A 14,496-nucleotide genomic window follows, 5' to 3' on the forward strand; every position below is an offset into this window, starting at 1 on the left:
TAACCAGTTAAACATATGATATTCACCACATTTTACATTTGTCACAGCACCATTCACAATACAATTAAATTCATATATAAAAAACACTAATAGTGATTTAAAGAATACCACCCAGTACAATTGAAATCATATATAAAGGACACTGGTAGTGATTTGAAGAATATCACCAACGCGTTTCGGTAAATTGATGATTTTGACATCAAAGCTGAAACAATGAAGAGGAAGTTCCTGGCTAGGGGCTACCCTAAAAGGATCATAAGAGACTCTTATAAAAGAGCTCGTTTTTATGATCGACAGCATTTGTTATTAACTACTAAAGAGAAAAAAGATCCAACATTAGTCTTTGTCACCAGGCACTCTATGCTAAATGACAGAATTAGACAGGCAGTATGTGCTACTTGGCATATACTGAATATGAATGGATCCAAAACAGAGCAAATTCCTAAACCTATGGTCGCATACAGGCAAAATAAATCAATAAAAGATCATGTGCTTCATTCACGAATGAGGAAGACTAACATCTATCAACAAAAGAGTATCAGTGGTGACAAACCGGTAGTGGGCACTTACAAATGCATGAACTGTAAATCATGTGCAACAGCCATAGAAGCGCCAACTTTGCATTTTAAAAATCAAATAATCTCTCCCAAAAATCTTAATAACTGCAAAACATCGAATGTAATTTACTTGATAATATGTCCCTGTAGATTGGGCTATGTAGGAGAGACAGGTAGAGCGTTAAATGTGAGACTTACAGAACATAGGTCAGCGATTAAAACAAAGAAAACGGTTGCACCCATGGTAAATCATTACATAGAAAAATGCCATGCACCTGAAGATATACAATGGTATATCTATGTAGAGAAAACCAGAAAACTCAGAGAAGTTTATTGGATCTTTATTCTGGAAACTTCAACCAAAGGCCTCAATCTCGAGATACCCTGGGATCAGGCTATCACATAGAGATCAATTACACAGACAAAAACAGAAGCGGGGGTGGGCGCCCAAATAAACAGCAAACGTTTTTTGAGAAATTGAATATTAACTTCGCGCTGAATTGAACTAAGAGTGTCTGCTGTCAAACAGATTATTATAAACAATTTAAATAAACAGATATGGAATACGGATGATTAAGATTAAATATTTAATAAAAGGTAACAGTAAGTCGCTGTAGACTAATACCACACATTAAAAATTGGAATCAATAGCGATGATGTCGTCCCTAAAACAGGATTCACACACATAAGAGAGTGCCACTTATCCAAGGATAAAAATAAAAACAAAGTACATTAAAGTAGTCTAAGTAAATGAATATTCTAAGATGGCGGCCAGAGAGAATAAAGAGGATAAGTAAAGCAACAGATAACGTAACAACAACTTTACGTATGAGTAGGAAATGGTAGAATATCTGACCCGGAAATGATAGCGATAAGCTTAGAGAGAGGAAAACGCTGATCTAAGGTAGTAAAAAGGGAGACTTTACCGAGATAAGATATAATCTATTATAAAAGTCAACATGAATGGGTATAGTAGTGTCAAACATTTAAATTACGTAAACAAGAGAACTTATTGTACCATGGCTTAAAAGTAAAATATATTGAAACAGATCAAGTGAAAGAACACTCAAAGATGGCAGCCACAGATAACAACAAAGACACGTTAAAGAGCAGGTTACGTTACGTTATGACGCCACCACGTCCAATTAGGTAACGGTGGCATATTTAACCGGGAAAAGAAAAGAGCAAACCTTGCGGGACGGAAAATTGAGTTAAAGGTACGCGGCAGGCAACGCTATGAATTTGGTAAGCTATACTCTAAGTAAATTGGTAACAAGACTAATTTAGCAGTGTGTTAATATTTGCGTCAAACTTTTTAAAACCCCTGTTAACAAATATATGTGGGTAACTGATTTGAGAATGTCAAATAGATTATTTCCAACGTTATTATTGAGCGCTACCTTATATCGTGTTGTAATGTCAGACTAAGGACGTCCACACGATACAAGAGATTTGCTATCGCTATAGATATATTCTGTGCATTTGCCCAAGTTAGCCAAATTAGGAGGTAAAGAAGCTTGACAAATATTACACCCCTATCAAACGCATGTTCAATGAACCTCTATGCAATAGCACAAAGGTTTGGGGTCACCCGTACCTTTGATGCAGAAAGGGCCCCCAAATATATTTATTTAAGCAACCTTGAGAAGGTATAGTCAGCATACTTTATACAATATTCAGGAAACGAAATTTGAAAATTTGGCTTACTAAATCTGCCATCTTCATGCATATGACTAGAAGCCCACAAGCTTTAGATGCTTTTCTATCACTTGAACTGAAGAACCGTGTGATACAAAATGATACACCATCCAGGCAAATAGACATTAAATGATGTGCAATACAGATAATAGGGTATGGCAACCTATAGACAATTGAAGGGGGAGGCTATAAGTATGAAGTAAGTTATAATTTGGGTCGTGAATCCTTATCCCCCCTGTTGCCTCTTTTTTATATATCCCCAACTCATAGTGGCCCGGATAAAAATGAACGGGGACACATGGAAAGTTAAAAAGATAAGAAACGGCGTTGTATGAAAATATAGGACAACAAACCTCTGCCACACGAGTTTAATCATCTAGAACCATTTGTGGACAAAGGAAACAGCATAAGTGCCAATTACGGAAAGGTTACCTTCAATGCTAGGTTGGTATTTAGGAATCTAAATAAATATATACGGACGGACTTAAATTATTCACATAAACAATATAGGGTGATTAATCATGAATTCATTACTGTTACAGAAGAGGTATATATATATATAGACTCGACAGACCCGTGAGCAGCGGAAGTAGCCAAGAAATAAAAATATAAATGGCAACAGGAAGACGACATACAAGTAAGCTATAGTTATTAAAATTGGCATCATGGATAAATAAAACAACTATTGAATTACTCTAGATAGTGATTCTTTATGGACTATATTTTGCATCTTCAGATACAATGAGTGCATCGATTTTACATGTGGATCTGGAATAACACTGCCCATGTAGAAGACACGTCTCCGTTAAAATAAAGGTACTTGGTAAAATTAGACTTAGGGGAAATGCAGATACATTTAATTAGTAACATGTTGGCTGGTAGTAAAAAAGTGTGTAAATAATAGAGAAGCTTGTCATGTGTTTTTTAAAAAAAAGAATTTTGAAGTGAACAGAGCTGCTAGTTTGTAATCCAACATCGAATAAATGGAACAAGAAATGTTATTGATAAAATTACTGAAACAATAACCCTAGGGGAGTGATTTTTATACAGTATAAATTTAAGAAAAAAACAGTAATAAAAACTCTCTAGCAAATCTTACAGATAGAGAGAGTTTTAATCAATCAGGCGATATTGAGATAAAAAGATGATGTAGGTTAAATTTAACCAAAGAAACCCCAAAGACTAAATTCTTTGTCATTATCATACAGTTTGATTAGGAAATTTTGGACTGGATTACTTAATCGATATCTTATCTGTACGTGGAAAGACTTTACTTTTCGTCTCCTTGTAGTAATTCACAGTATTGTTTTGTGCTAGTTTTCTCAGATCTTATTTCAGAAACATCAGCTATATACGTAATAGACGTGTATTTAAAGTATATTGAAATAACGCGACAAATCTCTAGATGACAACTGTTTTTTTTGTATATATATATATACATATATATTTTTTTTCATTTTTTTTTTTTGCATTCACTGATAAAGAAAATCCTGAGGAAGGCATTTGCCGAAATGCATTGGTGATATTCTTCAAATCACTACCAGTGTTCTTTATATATGATTTCAATTGTACTGGGTGGTATTCTTTAAATCACTATTAGTGTTTTTTATATATGAATTTAATTGTATTGTGAATGGTGCTGTGACAAATGTAAAATGTGGTGAATATCATATGTTTAACTGTTTACCTCATATCAAAACGAGGCCTGATTTGTGCAATATATGCATTGGAAAGTAAATCATGTATAAATCGAACTGATTTTTATATATCAAATTAACTTTATAAAATATACTTAAAATAAAAAAAAAGATCAATAAAATTAACAATATTTTTTCTAAGTTGTTTGTCATCACGCACATTATGTGGTTGTTTGTCTAGAGTTTGCGCACTTTCTTAATGTTAATCAGCACTGAACCCGGTGCCACAGCTTTTCCAAAATTGTGTAAAACTGCACTACAGGATGCAGTGGCAGGCCTAAGATGTTTTGCAGTGCTGCTTTAGTGGGTGGCACAACAGTTGTTGCAGCCTACTTGGAGCATTTAATGTACGGGCCCTGGGTACATGTAGTGCCGTATACTAGGATCATGCAAGTAAATTAAATGTGCTAATTGGGTATTTACCAATTTTACCATGTTTAAAGGAGAGAGCCAGTGCACTTTACCACTGCTTAGTAGGGGGACAGTGCACAGAGTCCTAAATCCAACAAAAATTGAGTTCAGGAAATAAACAGGGGAGTGAAGACACACGGTCTGGTGGGATACCATACCAAATATAAAATGAACCCATTGAGTTAAGAATACAGAGCGTCCTGTATGAGGTGTGGAACTAAAGGGGATTATATGTTGTACCCTGAGAATCCCTTGATTAATGACTGGGAAACTGGTAATTCTGGATTTCGTTCCTCTGGTTATCCCTCATTCTCCCCACTCCAACTCAGTTTCTGTAGAAGATTCTAGCAGCTTTTAGTAGAAAAATCTCACTGAGAAACATGACAAGTCTTTAGTATTTCAGCTGATGTTGCAATTCACAATGGGGCCAGTAATAAAGTTAAGAGGACCCCCATTCAATTTGAACGTTCAGGTTTGTTACTAAAGAGTCTTTTGGAAACATTCCATCTTTGGTCTCACCATTTTTAGGTTGGTTTTAGACTTGAATATTCACCAGGAAAAAAGAATATTGAAATGATGAAAAAAATATTATCTGTTTTCTGTTTATTTGGATATATTCTTGAGTGTCCAATTTGCCATCTAGGTGGATATGTGCTTCATTAGTCCCTAAGTGGGCTATGTTGCTCAAGTAATTACATTATTCCAATTAACAACATGATAATTAATGTTTACAAATCAATGCTTTCTTGTGATGCTGCTTTGTCTTAATCAATGTTTTTATATATTTTTTTTCATATTTATATTTATAAGGTCAAAATTACAATTTATCCCAGGTGTAAAAAATGTTCCTCATCCAAAGATATTCTATGTGGATGCATTATTCGAATTCGATTAATGTGTTTTGAATCTATTTGATGTAACATTCTGATATGGTCTCCACTTCTATCTCATTTTTTACTGTTTAAATTAAAAACAGAACCTCACACTATTGACTCTCTGCTATGAGCGGTTTCAAAATGTTTTGCTGCAGAATAGCTGTAATCCTTTTTCTATATATGCACAAATCTATTCAAAGCTTCTTTTTCAAGGGCACATTTGGTACTACCAATATATTGACTATTATAGGTGCATTCAATAAAATAGAACATACATTTGCTATTATCAAAAGAGTTCTGGGTGTTGGCGTATTTTTTTGTTTGTTTTTTCCTGCTTTATTATGTTCTACAATGCTGGCAGATTTGAAGCATGTTATTTTACTTTTTTGCCAAGTGTTGGTTAAAAGTTGTGCAACTTGAATGACTGTTAGTTAGAAAGTGCTTAATTGATATGGCATTTCTGTGTCCAATCTATTTTTATATTGTCATCATTCTCTACTTAATGCCATTTGTTAAGCTCTTAATGTTATTGAATTCCTAGATAATGTTTAGTAGCAATCTGATTTTATTGTCCTCCATTTCGGCGTTTTTTTTTTTTTTCTCTCGATATTCTTGTGCTAATATACATTTTGCCTTTTATTTCTTGCTCTTTCCCTGCTTTTCTTTATGGTTCTTTCTCTATATCAACGATTCAGAAATCTTATTTCTGCTTTGTCTCCCTATTTTTTAACCTTTTCATCTAATCAGCTTTTTCTCCACAAGCAGAGACTTGCATATGAAGGAAGGTCTTTCATTGCTGATTTCTTTTCTAATTCCAAAGAACAAACATTGTTTTTGATGTTCTTGAAATATTGACCAAAGTGTTCCCTGATGCCATCCCAGACAATAGATAGTCATCATAGTATCATATTTATAAAAAATGTGGTTATTTGTAGGATTTGCCTGGTAACATGCATGCTATGAAGCTGTTTCAGAGGACCAATGCAATAAGTAACAGTTAGGTGAGGGGGCAGGGTTACTGGAAGTCAGCAAGATTGCCTGGCCACATCACAAGCAATAAGCAACATTAATGGAGTCTATAAGAAGAGTGCATTAAGTTATAATGTTGTGATTATTAACTGTCATTATGAACAAATGTATTACCCGGTTCACACATTTGCAAATTTGCACAGAAACTTTGTGCTTATTCACACTTTGCTTCGGCAGACACCTCCGGCCTCAGATGGGTCTGGGTTTTGGGTGTGAGCCAGTCGGTGTGGTTGGTGTAGATTCCAAATCACCCCCCATTCACTGAAGCTGCACTGAATTGTACACCGCAGACACCTTCCATTCCACTGTCAAAATGCTGCCCTCCTGTGTGTCGCTTTAGTGAGAGTTGCAATCCAGGCATACTTAGAGATGGTTCCAGTCTACACTGCAGACCTCATACTCTACAACCCATAAAGGCATATACATGCCAGTATGCTCCCATGTGCGTTGTAGGTGCAGGTATAGAAGTTAGCCGACATCAACAGGGCCACGTGCTTCCACCCATGTGGTTTATGCATGCCAATGTATCGCAGCCCCATCTTCTTTTGCAGCAGGGACTTCTCTGCTAAGGCGAAGGAGGGCTCCCCACGGCTCTAAGGGCAGTGCAAAGGACAAATAAATGATAATAACAGAACGTTGTTATCATTTTATTTTTAGTCTGGCTGCAAGCTCGATGTTAGGTTGGGGGGCTGGATTGCGTGACAACAGAGGGAGGAGGAGTGGTTCCTGCACCATAAGTGCACATGAAGGTTCGGCCGGCCGTCTTGGGCCCCCACGCCGTCATGCGCACTTAGCATGTTCTCCACTGGCTGCATTGCACAGCCTGGTTGGAAAACATACACAGTCTCTCACTCCCTGTCTTAGCGCCGAAACACGGCACTCAGACCAGTCACGATGCTGCTGTCATGCTGATGACAGCAGCGTTGTGATTGGCTAGGGGAGTCTGGAAGCTTGGTGCCCTCTGGCAGGCAGGATACTGCGTAGACAGAGGAGAGGCTAGGGCTGGCTTTCCACGGGTAAGTCTTCTTTTTTATTTTTTATTTTTTTCTAAGCCCCGTGCCCATCCCCTACCAGCCGCCACTGTTGCAGCTTTTGAAATCACAGCACCTGCACTTGCTCTTCATCCCTACCACTAACCACTTGTCCTAATCCAAGTCCGAAGGCTCACAAGTTGCACCTTCCCATTCTCAAGATGCCCTTTGCATTCATTGCACAAACATTCGCATCCAGCATCCTGAATCAGACCTTTATTGTAGTGCAAAGTTTTACTGAAGTAAGTCTGCAAAATGGATCAGAAAATTCTATAAATCATAGTTTTGCTCATTTCTTTGTGAATCTTCCCCTTAGAAGGTCAGCATATTAAATGTTGCAGCAATACCTGGGTCAAAAACCCTTTCGCTACCAAGGCTTGTGGTATCTTGAGTTCAAAAAGCCAAGCAGCTCAGTGCAAGAGTTACAAGATGTTGCAAAATACATGCCATTTTATAGTCCAAAATACTCAAAGCTACAATAATATATTTCAAGAAGGAAAGGGCTGCGAACTGTTTAAATATTGACTGCTTCTCTGCTGATGCAAATAGCAAGTTAGGAATTTGTAAGCTAATGTTGCCTTCTAGGACATTCTTGGAAAAGGCCTATAAGAAGCTCATGAATATTTCATTAGCCCCAATCAGTGGCAGGAATATGGAGCCATTATGGCTGAAACCAAATGTCGCTAGCTGTGTATCTGCATCCCAGAGATGCTAAACCATAAACTGCAAGTTCCCCGAGTGATCGTTCTATTACAGGTCAGCTTTTATTACCAGGCACAGTAGGTCTGAAGTTTCTGAACTCCACATAATTGATCACTCCAAATCATGTTGACATGTATGGCAATGTGCAGTTTAAATTCTGACATCTGTTCTAAATCTAAAATTATACCCTTGCCAATGCACTTTAGAAATAAAACGCTTCCAAATGTTTAAATATACTGTGCAGGAGAAAAAATGGTTTTAACTTTCGAAATTTTTACAATAAAAGTTGTGTTGCAGCTTTTTCCTTAAACCAGATATTCTCCAATGGAAAACGTATTATTAACCCTTTGTGAGTAGAGCATCTGCATCGGGTGGAAGGCTGATACACAGAATTACCAAAACCAGGAGCAACATTTTACTTAAAAAGCATCCGAATGTTGGGGTAAACTGCACATACTTTGCATTGTGGTTGCCGGAATTTAAGGTAGGACATTCTATTCTATAACATGTGGTCTCCAAGTAGCACATTTCCTAGGGAACCCCAGACCTCAATGCATACACCGCAGAGAAATTGTTTGCTGGAAATGCAGCAGTATCAGAGCTCCCCAGCAATATATCTTATTGGTCATTCCCCCAGGGCACAGGATACAATGGAGGACAGTCTGTGAAGGTTCACAGGCTCCTCTAGCACTAGCTTCAGCCCCAAAGGTCTTCTTATTAATTATGTCATTTCAGATGTTGCAGTCATGTTATCAGTAATGTCATAGATCATGACAGGAGTGATATAATAAATGTGGAAATTACTATTCCTAACTATAATGTCACTTTAACTTTTGTTTTTGTCAATAGTTTTTTGGGTTTTGTAACGTAAAGTAATATTACCATATGTATGACTAATCCCACGCCACGCACAGCCTTCGGTAGTGAGCAGCAAAGGGTTGGCCAAAGGGCCTGGCCAGTGTGCGGTTGCCCGCAGGCCAGGCCAAGCACCCAAACGCTGGTGGTGTCCAACCTCCACCCACTGCGCAATGGGAGGTTGCGGACAGGGCCTGGCGCCCAAACTCCCCTGGATGAACGTGATTTAATTAACGCAGAGCTACTGACTTTGTCAAAGGGTTAAAAATATAAAAAGGGGGCCTATTGGCTGTATGAAGTGATCAGAATATCAACATATATAAAACACATATGGAGTGTGGCCAACACGCGGATGGAGTGAGACACACGACTCCGGGTCTCCACTGCACCGCGTCCCGATATTGCTGTTGTTCCCTGCCACCAGGTCTGCTAACCGGGGCAGGGAGCTTTACCTGTAAGCAGTGGCACTGTGGGGAGTTTCTGCCCGATTGAGGGAGACTCGGTCATGCCCGGCAGCCGGAGAGCCCTGGAGGTTCCTCCATACATCGCTCCCGCCACCATTTTGGGAGACGGGCCCTGCAGTGTGAGGGACTGCCGATCCAAGAGCCAGGGCCTGGAGTGTGCAGGTGTGGGGGTACTGCAACGGAGCGGCACCCGGAATCGGCGCCTATCCCTTGAGGCCTTCTGGACGCTGGGGACCATGTGGAGGAGCCTCTCCCCCTGATGCATCCTGGTGCTCCAGTTGGTGCCTGGCAGACGGGGAGCTCTGGAGGCTCCCTGGGAGATCATTCACACCACCATCTTGAGAGACGGGCCCTGCAGAGTGAAGGGCTGCTAAGCCGAGATCCCGGGCCAAGGGAGCGCAAGTGAGGAGATAGCGCACAGGGCGGCTCCGGAGTTGGCGTTTGCCCCCTTGGGACATTTTGGACACCGGGGATGGCACGATGGTGCCTTGCACACTCACAGTGTTTTGGCACTGCTGCTGTTCCCTGCCTCTGGGGCTGCTAGCCGGGGCAGGGCTCTTTGCCTAGAGGTGGTGACACTGTGAAAATCTCATGGCAGATTGAGGGACATCCTGCCATGCCGGGGAGCCTGCCAGCTTTGGTGGCTCCCCCGCAGATCGTCTCTACTGCCATTTTGGGGGACAAGCCCTACAGCGCAAACGTTCTCTGAGCTGCGAGCCTGGACCTGGGATGTCCCAACAGGGGGTTAGAGCAGCAGGGTGACCCTGGAGTCGACGCTTGTCCCCTGGGGCCTTCTGGACACTGGGAACGGCACGGTGGCGCCCTGTACCCCCACAAGACCCCTGTTGAAGACGTGGCTGGGCCCGGCCTACAAGAGCCAGATGGTGTAGTGGTGGCCTACAGACCTAGGAACACAGTGAGTCTTGTGGAGTTAATGGACTGGGGGGACCCCAATGAGCATTGGGAGAGCCCCACAATGCCCCGGGCCTGACTGTATGGGGGGTCCATTTTGTGGCTTGAACGAAGCAGGAAATACCGATAGGTTGCAACTAGGTCTTAAAGGCACCCCACGTGAAGCGAGAGTCCCCCCTCCTTTTTTTTTTGATTTTGGCCTTGGTGCTGTGAGCTTGGGAATGGAGGGGAACCTCAAACTACCCTTCACTTTGCAGGCCTTGCTTTAGACCCCGGTGACCTCATCTGGTATATACTTGCAGTAGAGTGGTAGGCTAGTAGAGAGCTGTTGGACATCCAGTATCTCCTCGATCGAACCCAAGATTACTCTGACCATATAGGGAAAGGGATTACCACACCTGCGCTATTATCCACCCTTTCACTTTGCCTTGGGTCCTGAGCCTTATCTACAATTGGAACTGTGGTCTCCGCCTACCATTCCGCCATGCCTCCTAAAAACAAAGCAAATAACGATGCTGAATCCATCGTGTCGCCAACCCAGTAAAGTCCCTTTGGTCTAAAACAAATTCACAGCTTCAGGAAGACTCTAACTCCTCCATCCTGGCATCAGGGAAAACCAACTCGGAAGTGCCAATCACCCAGGCATTTATGGCGTCCTTTTAGCAGGAAATCAAGGACAAAATCAAATCCCTTAATATGGACTTCAAGGCTAGGATGCAGGATACCTGCCGGGAGGTCACAGAGATCGGAGGTAGAGTGGACAATCTCGAACGCACCATGGACACTAGGATGGAGTACCATGAGAACCTGTGGAAAAAACTGACAGAAATTGAAGAGCAAAATATCAGCCTACAGCTGAAACAAGAAGACCTTGATAATCGCAGTAGGCGAAATAACCTGCGCATTAGGGAGGTCCCACTGGGGACGGAAGAACAGGACATTATGGCGTATACGGGGGAACTCATACAGGCTATCTGGGACAACGAAGATGCTTCGCCACCTCTGCTTGATAGAGCTCATCGAGTCTTTTGCCCTCGCAATTGGCCTGACTTCATCCCAGACATCCTTACCAGAGTTCACTACTTTACTGACAAGAAGCCATCTTGAAAAAAGTTCCAGGGATCAAATCTGTTTTGTATAATGGACTCTCAAGTCAAATATTCCAGTATCTGGCCCCGGCCACGCTCCGATGGAGGAAGGACTTCAAAACCGTCACAGACAAGCTCAGGTACCTCAAAATTAAGTACCAGTGGGGCCACCCCTTTGCTCTGATGTTTGTCTGGGAAGGCAAACGACGTGTCCTACGATCATTGAGAGAAGCACAACAGCTTTGCTGCATCCTTCGGAGTCTGAGGGAGAGGACCTGTTGTCACCCCGGGGACGTCGAGATGGGCCGCTCTGCCCGATATGATCGACAGTCATGCCGCCTAGGTCCAAGCACCCCATGCAAGAACTCGAATCTTCCCAAGTCAAACAAGATATCATAAGCCAAATTAATTCTCTGAGCGGTTCCTCTTCTCCGGCTCGATCGCCAGACATCAAGGAGTGATGTTCTCTGGATATGTTTGTTCTTGGATCTTCCCTGGTGATGCTTCCAGCTCCTTTGCGATGACGTTTCAACTTCCTCCTGTGACATAAAGTCTTGATTCCACCTGCCCCTTGATGAGGTATGAGATGTTGCATACACCTGAGGGTAGCACCCGATGCATGGTGCAGAGATGACTTGGGGTACTCCCAGCATCAACATTGATGTAGATTTCCTTCAAGATGGCCCGGTGGTCGGGGTAACCATTACCTTTTCTTGTACTGTCATGGGCCGATAGTAGTGGAGACCCGCAAACCTCTTTCAATTGCCGCCCCCCCTTCTCAGAGTCTTTTAGGAGAGTGACTTTTCCTGAATGACCCGTCGGATTGACAATGGGCTGTTCTCGACAGACTCTGATATTATGTGGCCCAGTTGGCCGATAGTTATTGTATCTTTTATGTTCCCTATCTTTCTCCCTTTCCCACTTGTTTATTTTTTCTTCCTGGATGCGCTACTTTGGGGGGATTACGAGATGGGAGTGCTACATTGTGACATTTTTGGACTGACTCGTGAATGTTCAGTTGTGACGGGGCTTTGTGAAGGGTAACTGCATGCCTGTAGTGGGGGCTTGAGGGGGAAGGTGCATGCTAATGGTATTACTGTGAAGGCTACAGAGGGTTCTTTTCTTCTTAGGAAATATCATGGCTGGTCCTATTAAGTTTCTTTCCCTCAATGTAAAAGGGCTGAACTCACCTAATAAGAGTCGTCAGGTTTGGCGATATTTACTACAGCAAGATCCCGATGTTATCTTTATTCATGAAACTCATTTGCTTTCCTCAGATACTCGCCTCATGACTCACCCTAAATACCCCACTCAATATTGGGCCTGTTCCTTTTGTAAAACCAGGGGGGGGGGTAGCAATCCTTTTTAAACCTGGGTGGCAGGCAACGAATACTAGGGCTGTGACGGAGGATGATGGGAGTTTTATAAAGGCTCACATGGCATGGGGTAGGTGGTGCCTAACCTTTGTTAACATTTATGCCCCTAACCAAAATCAGGACACTTACTTACGCCTACACCTTAGGCATCTCTTGCAGACAGTCACAACACCAATTCTCCTTAGTGGTGATTTTAATCTGGTTTGAGACCCGGAATGGGACCGTACTGCGCAAGCACATCAGGGGGCTGGGGCGATGTCGACATCGCTGAGAAACGTCATTACGGACTTAGGCTTAGTTGACGCATAGAGACATCTACATCCGGACACTAAAGAATACTCTTTCTTCTCTCATGCACACTGGTCATATTCTCGTATTGACTATTACTTTCTCTCACTTTCCTTGATATACGCACTGAGGAGCGCAGAAATATCTGACATATCCCTATCAGACCATGCCCATGTTTTAATATCGATACACCCCCTCAACCCATGTAGGGAGCCCATTCCTAGATGGAAACTACCCTCCCAGTGATCCTGTAGATATGGCAGACATTCGAAAAGAGATAGAGGCCTTCTCTCTGACTAATACCCTTGTTGAAACCTCTGAGGCCACTAGATGGGACGCTTTTAAAGCCAGCATTTGAGGAGTCATTACGTCCATCTCTATCGCCAGTACTAGGGAGGCCCGGATAGTAGAAACCACCCTCTCTAGGGATTTTAAAACCCTAGAACGCAAAGATCACTTGCAACCATCCCTCCTCAATAAACGGCTTCTTGCTGAACTGCAGGGCCAACTACGCTTGCACCGCACCAATAAAGCAGAGCGACTCTTACTCGCCCTTAAGCAAAAAGTCTATATGGGGGGATAAGGTTGGGGCAAATTTGGCACGACGCCTCCGTGCACAGACCACGGAAGCCTATATTGCTAAACTTAAACACCTAGACAGCACATGGGCTATTTCAGAGGCTTATAAAAGCCTGGAATTAGAGACCTTCTATATAGAACTCTACGCCAATACTCCTTGGGAACCTATTGATGCCCATCATTTGAAATTGATGGAAGACCCTATCACCCATGACGAAATCACGAGGGCCCTGAACCAACTTCCAATTGGCAAAACATCGGGCCCGGATGGCCTCCCAGTCACTTTCTATTGGGTCTTCTACCCACAACTACAGGAACATTTGCTACATCTTTTTAAGAGCTTCACAGATATCTCGGGTCTTACTCCAACTATGTCTGAAGCGGAGTTAGTACTTATCCCCAAGCCAGGTAAGGATCATTCCCTACCTACGTCATACTGCCCTATTTCTCTTTTAAACACCAATGCCAAGATCTACAGGAAAATACTAGCAAACCGCTTTGAACCTCATCTTCCGGATCTCGTCCAACCTGATCAAGTGGGATTCATCCGCCAGCGACAAGGGGCGGGTAATATCCGGAGGGTAGCACACCTGGTAGAAAGTGCACGCTGTAGAAACATCCCTGCCTGTCTGGTGTCCCTCGATGCGGAGAAAGCCTTAGATTGAGTTGATTGGGGTTTCCTCAGAGCGGTTTTAAAAAGGGTGGGACTGGGCCCGGAGATGATGCTCAAACTAATGGCGCCCTAAACGCGGCCTACCACTCGTATTCACTTCAATGGGTGTCTCACTGCCCCTATCTCCATCCATCGCTGCACCAGGCAGGGTTGCCCCCTATCCCCGTTATTATTTGATCTAGTGGTAGAACCTCTGGCCATTGCCATCTGCCGTAACCAGACTATACGGGGTATCCCTATGGGGGTTACGAACATAAAGCC

Source organism: Triturus cristatus, chromosome 2_1 (assembly GCF_964204655.1).
Source record: "Triturus cristatus chromosome 2_1, aTriCri1.1, whole genome shotgun sequence".
In the NCBI taxonomy this organism is placed as follows: domain Eukaryota; kingdom Metazoa; phylum Chordata; class Amphibia; order Caudata; family Salamandridae; genus Triturus; species Triturus cristatus.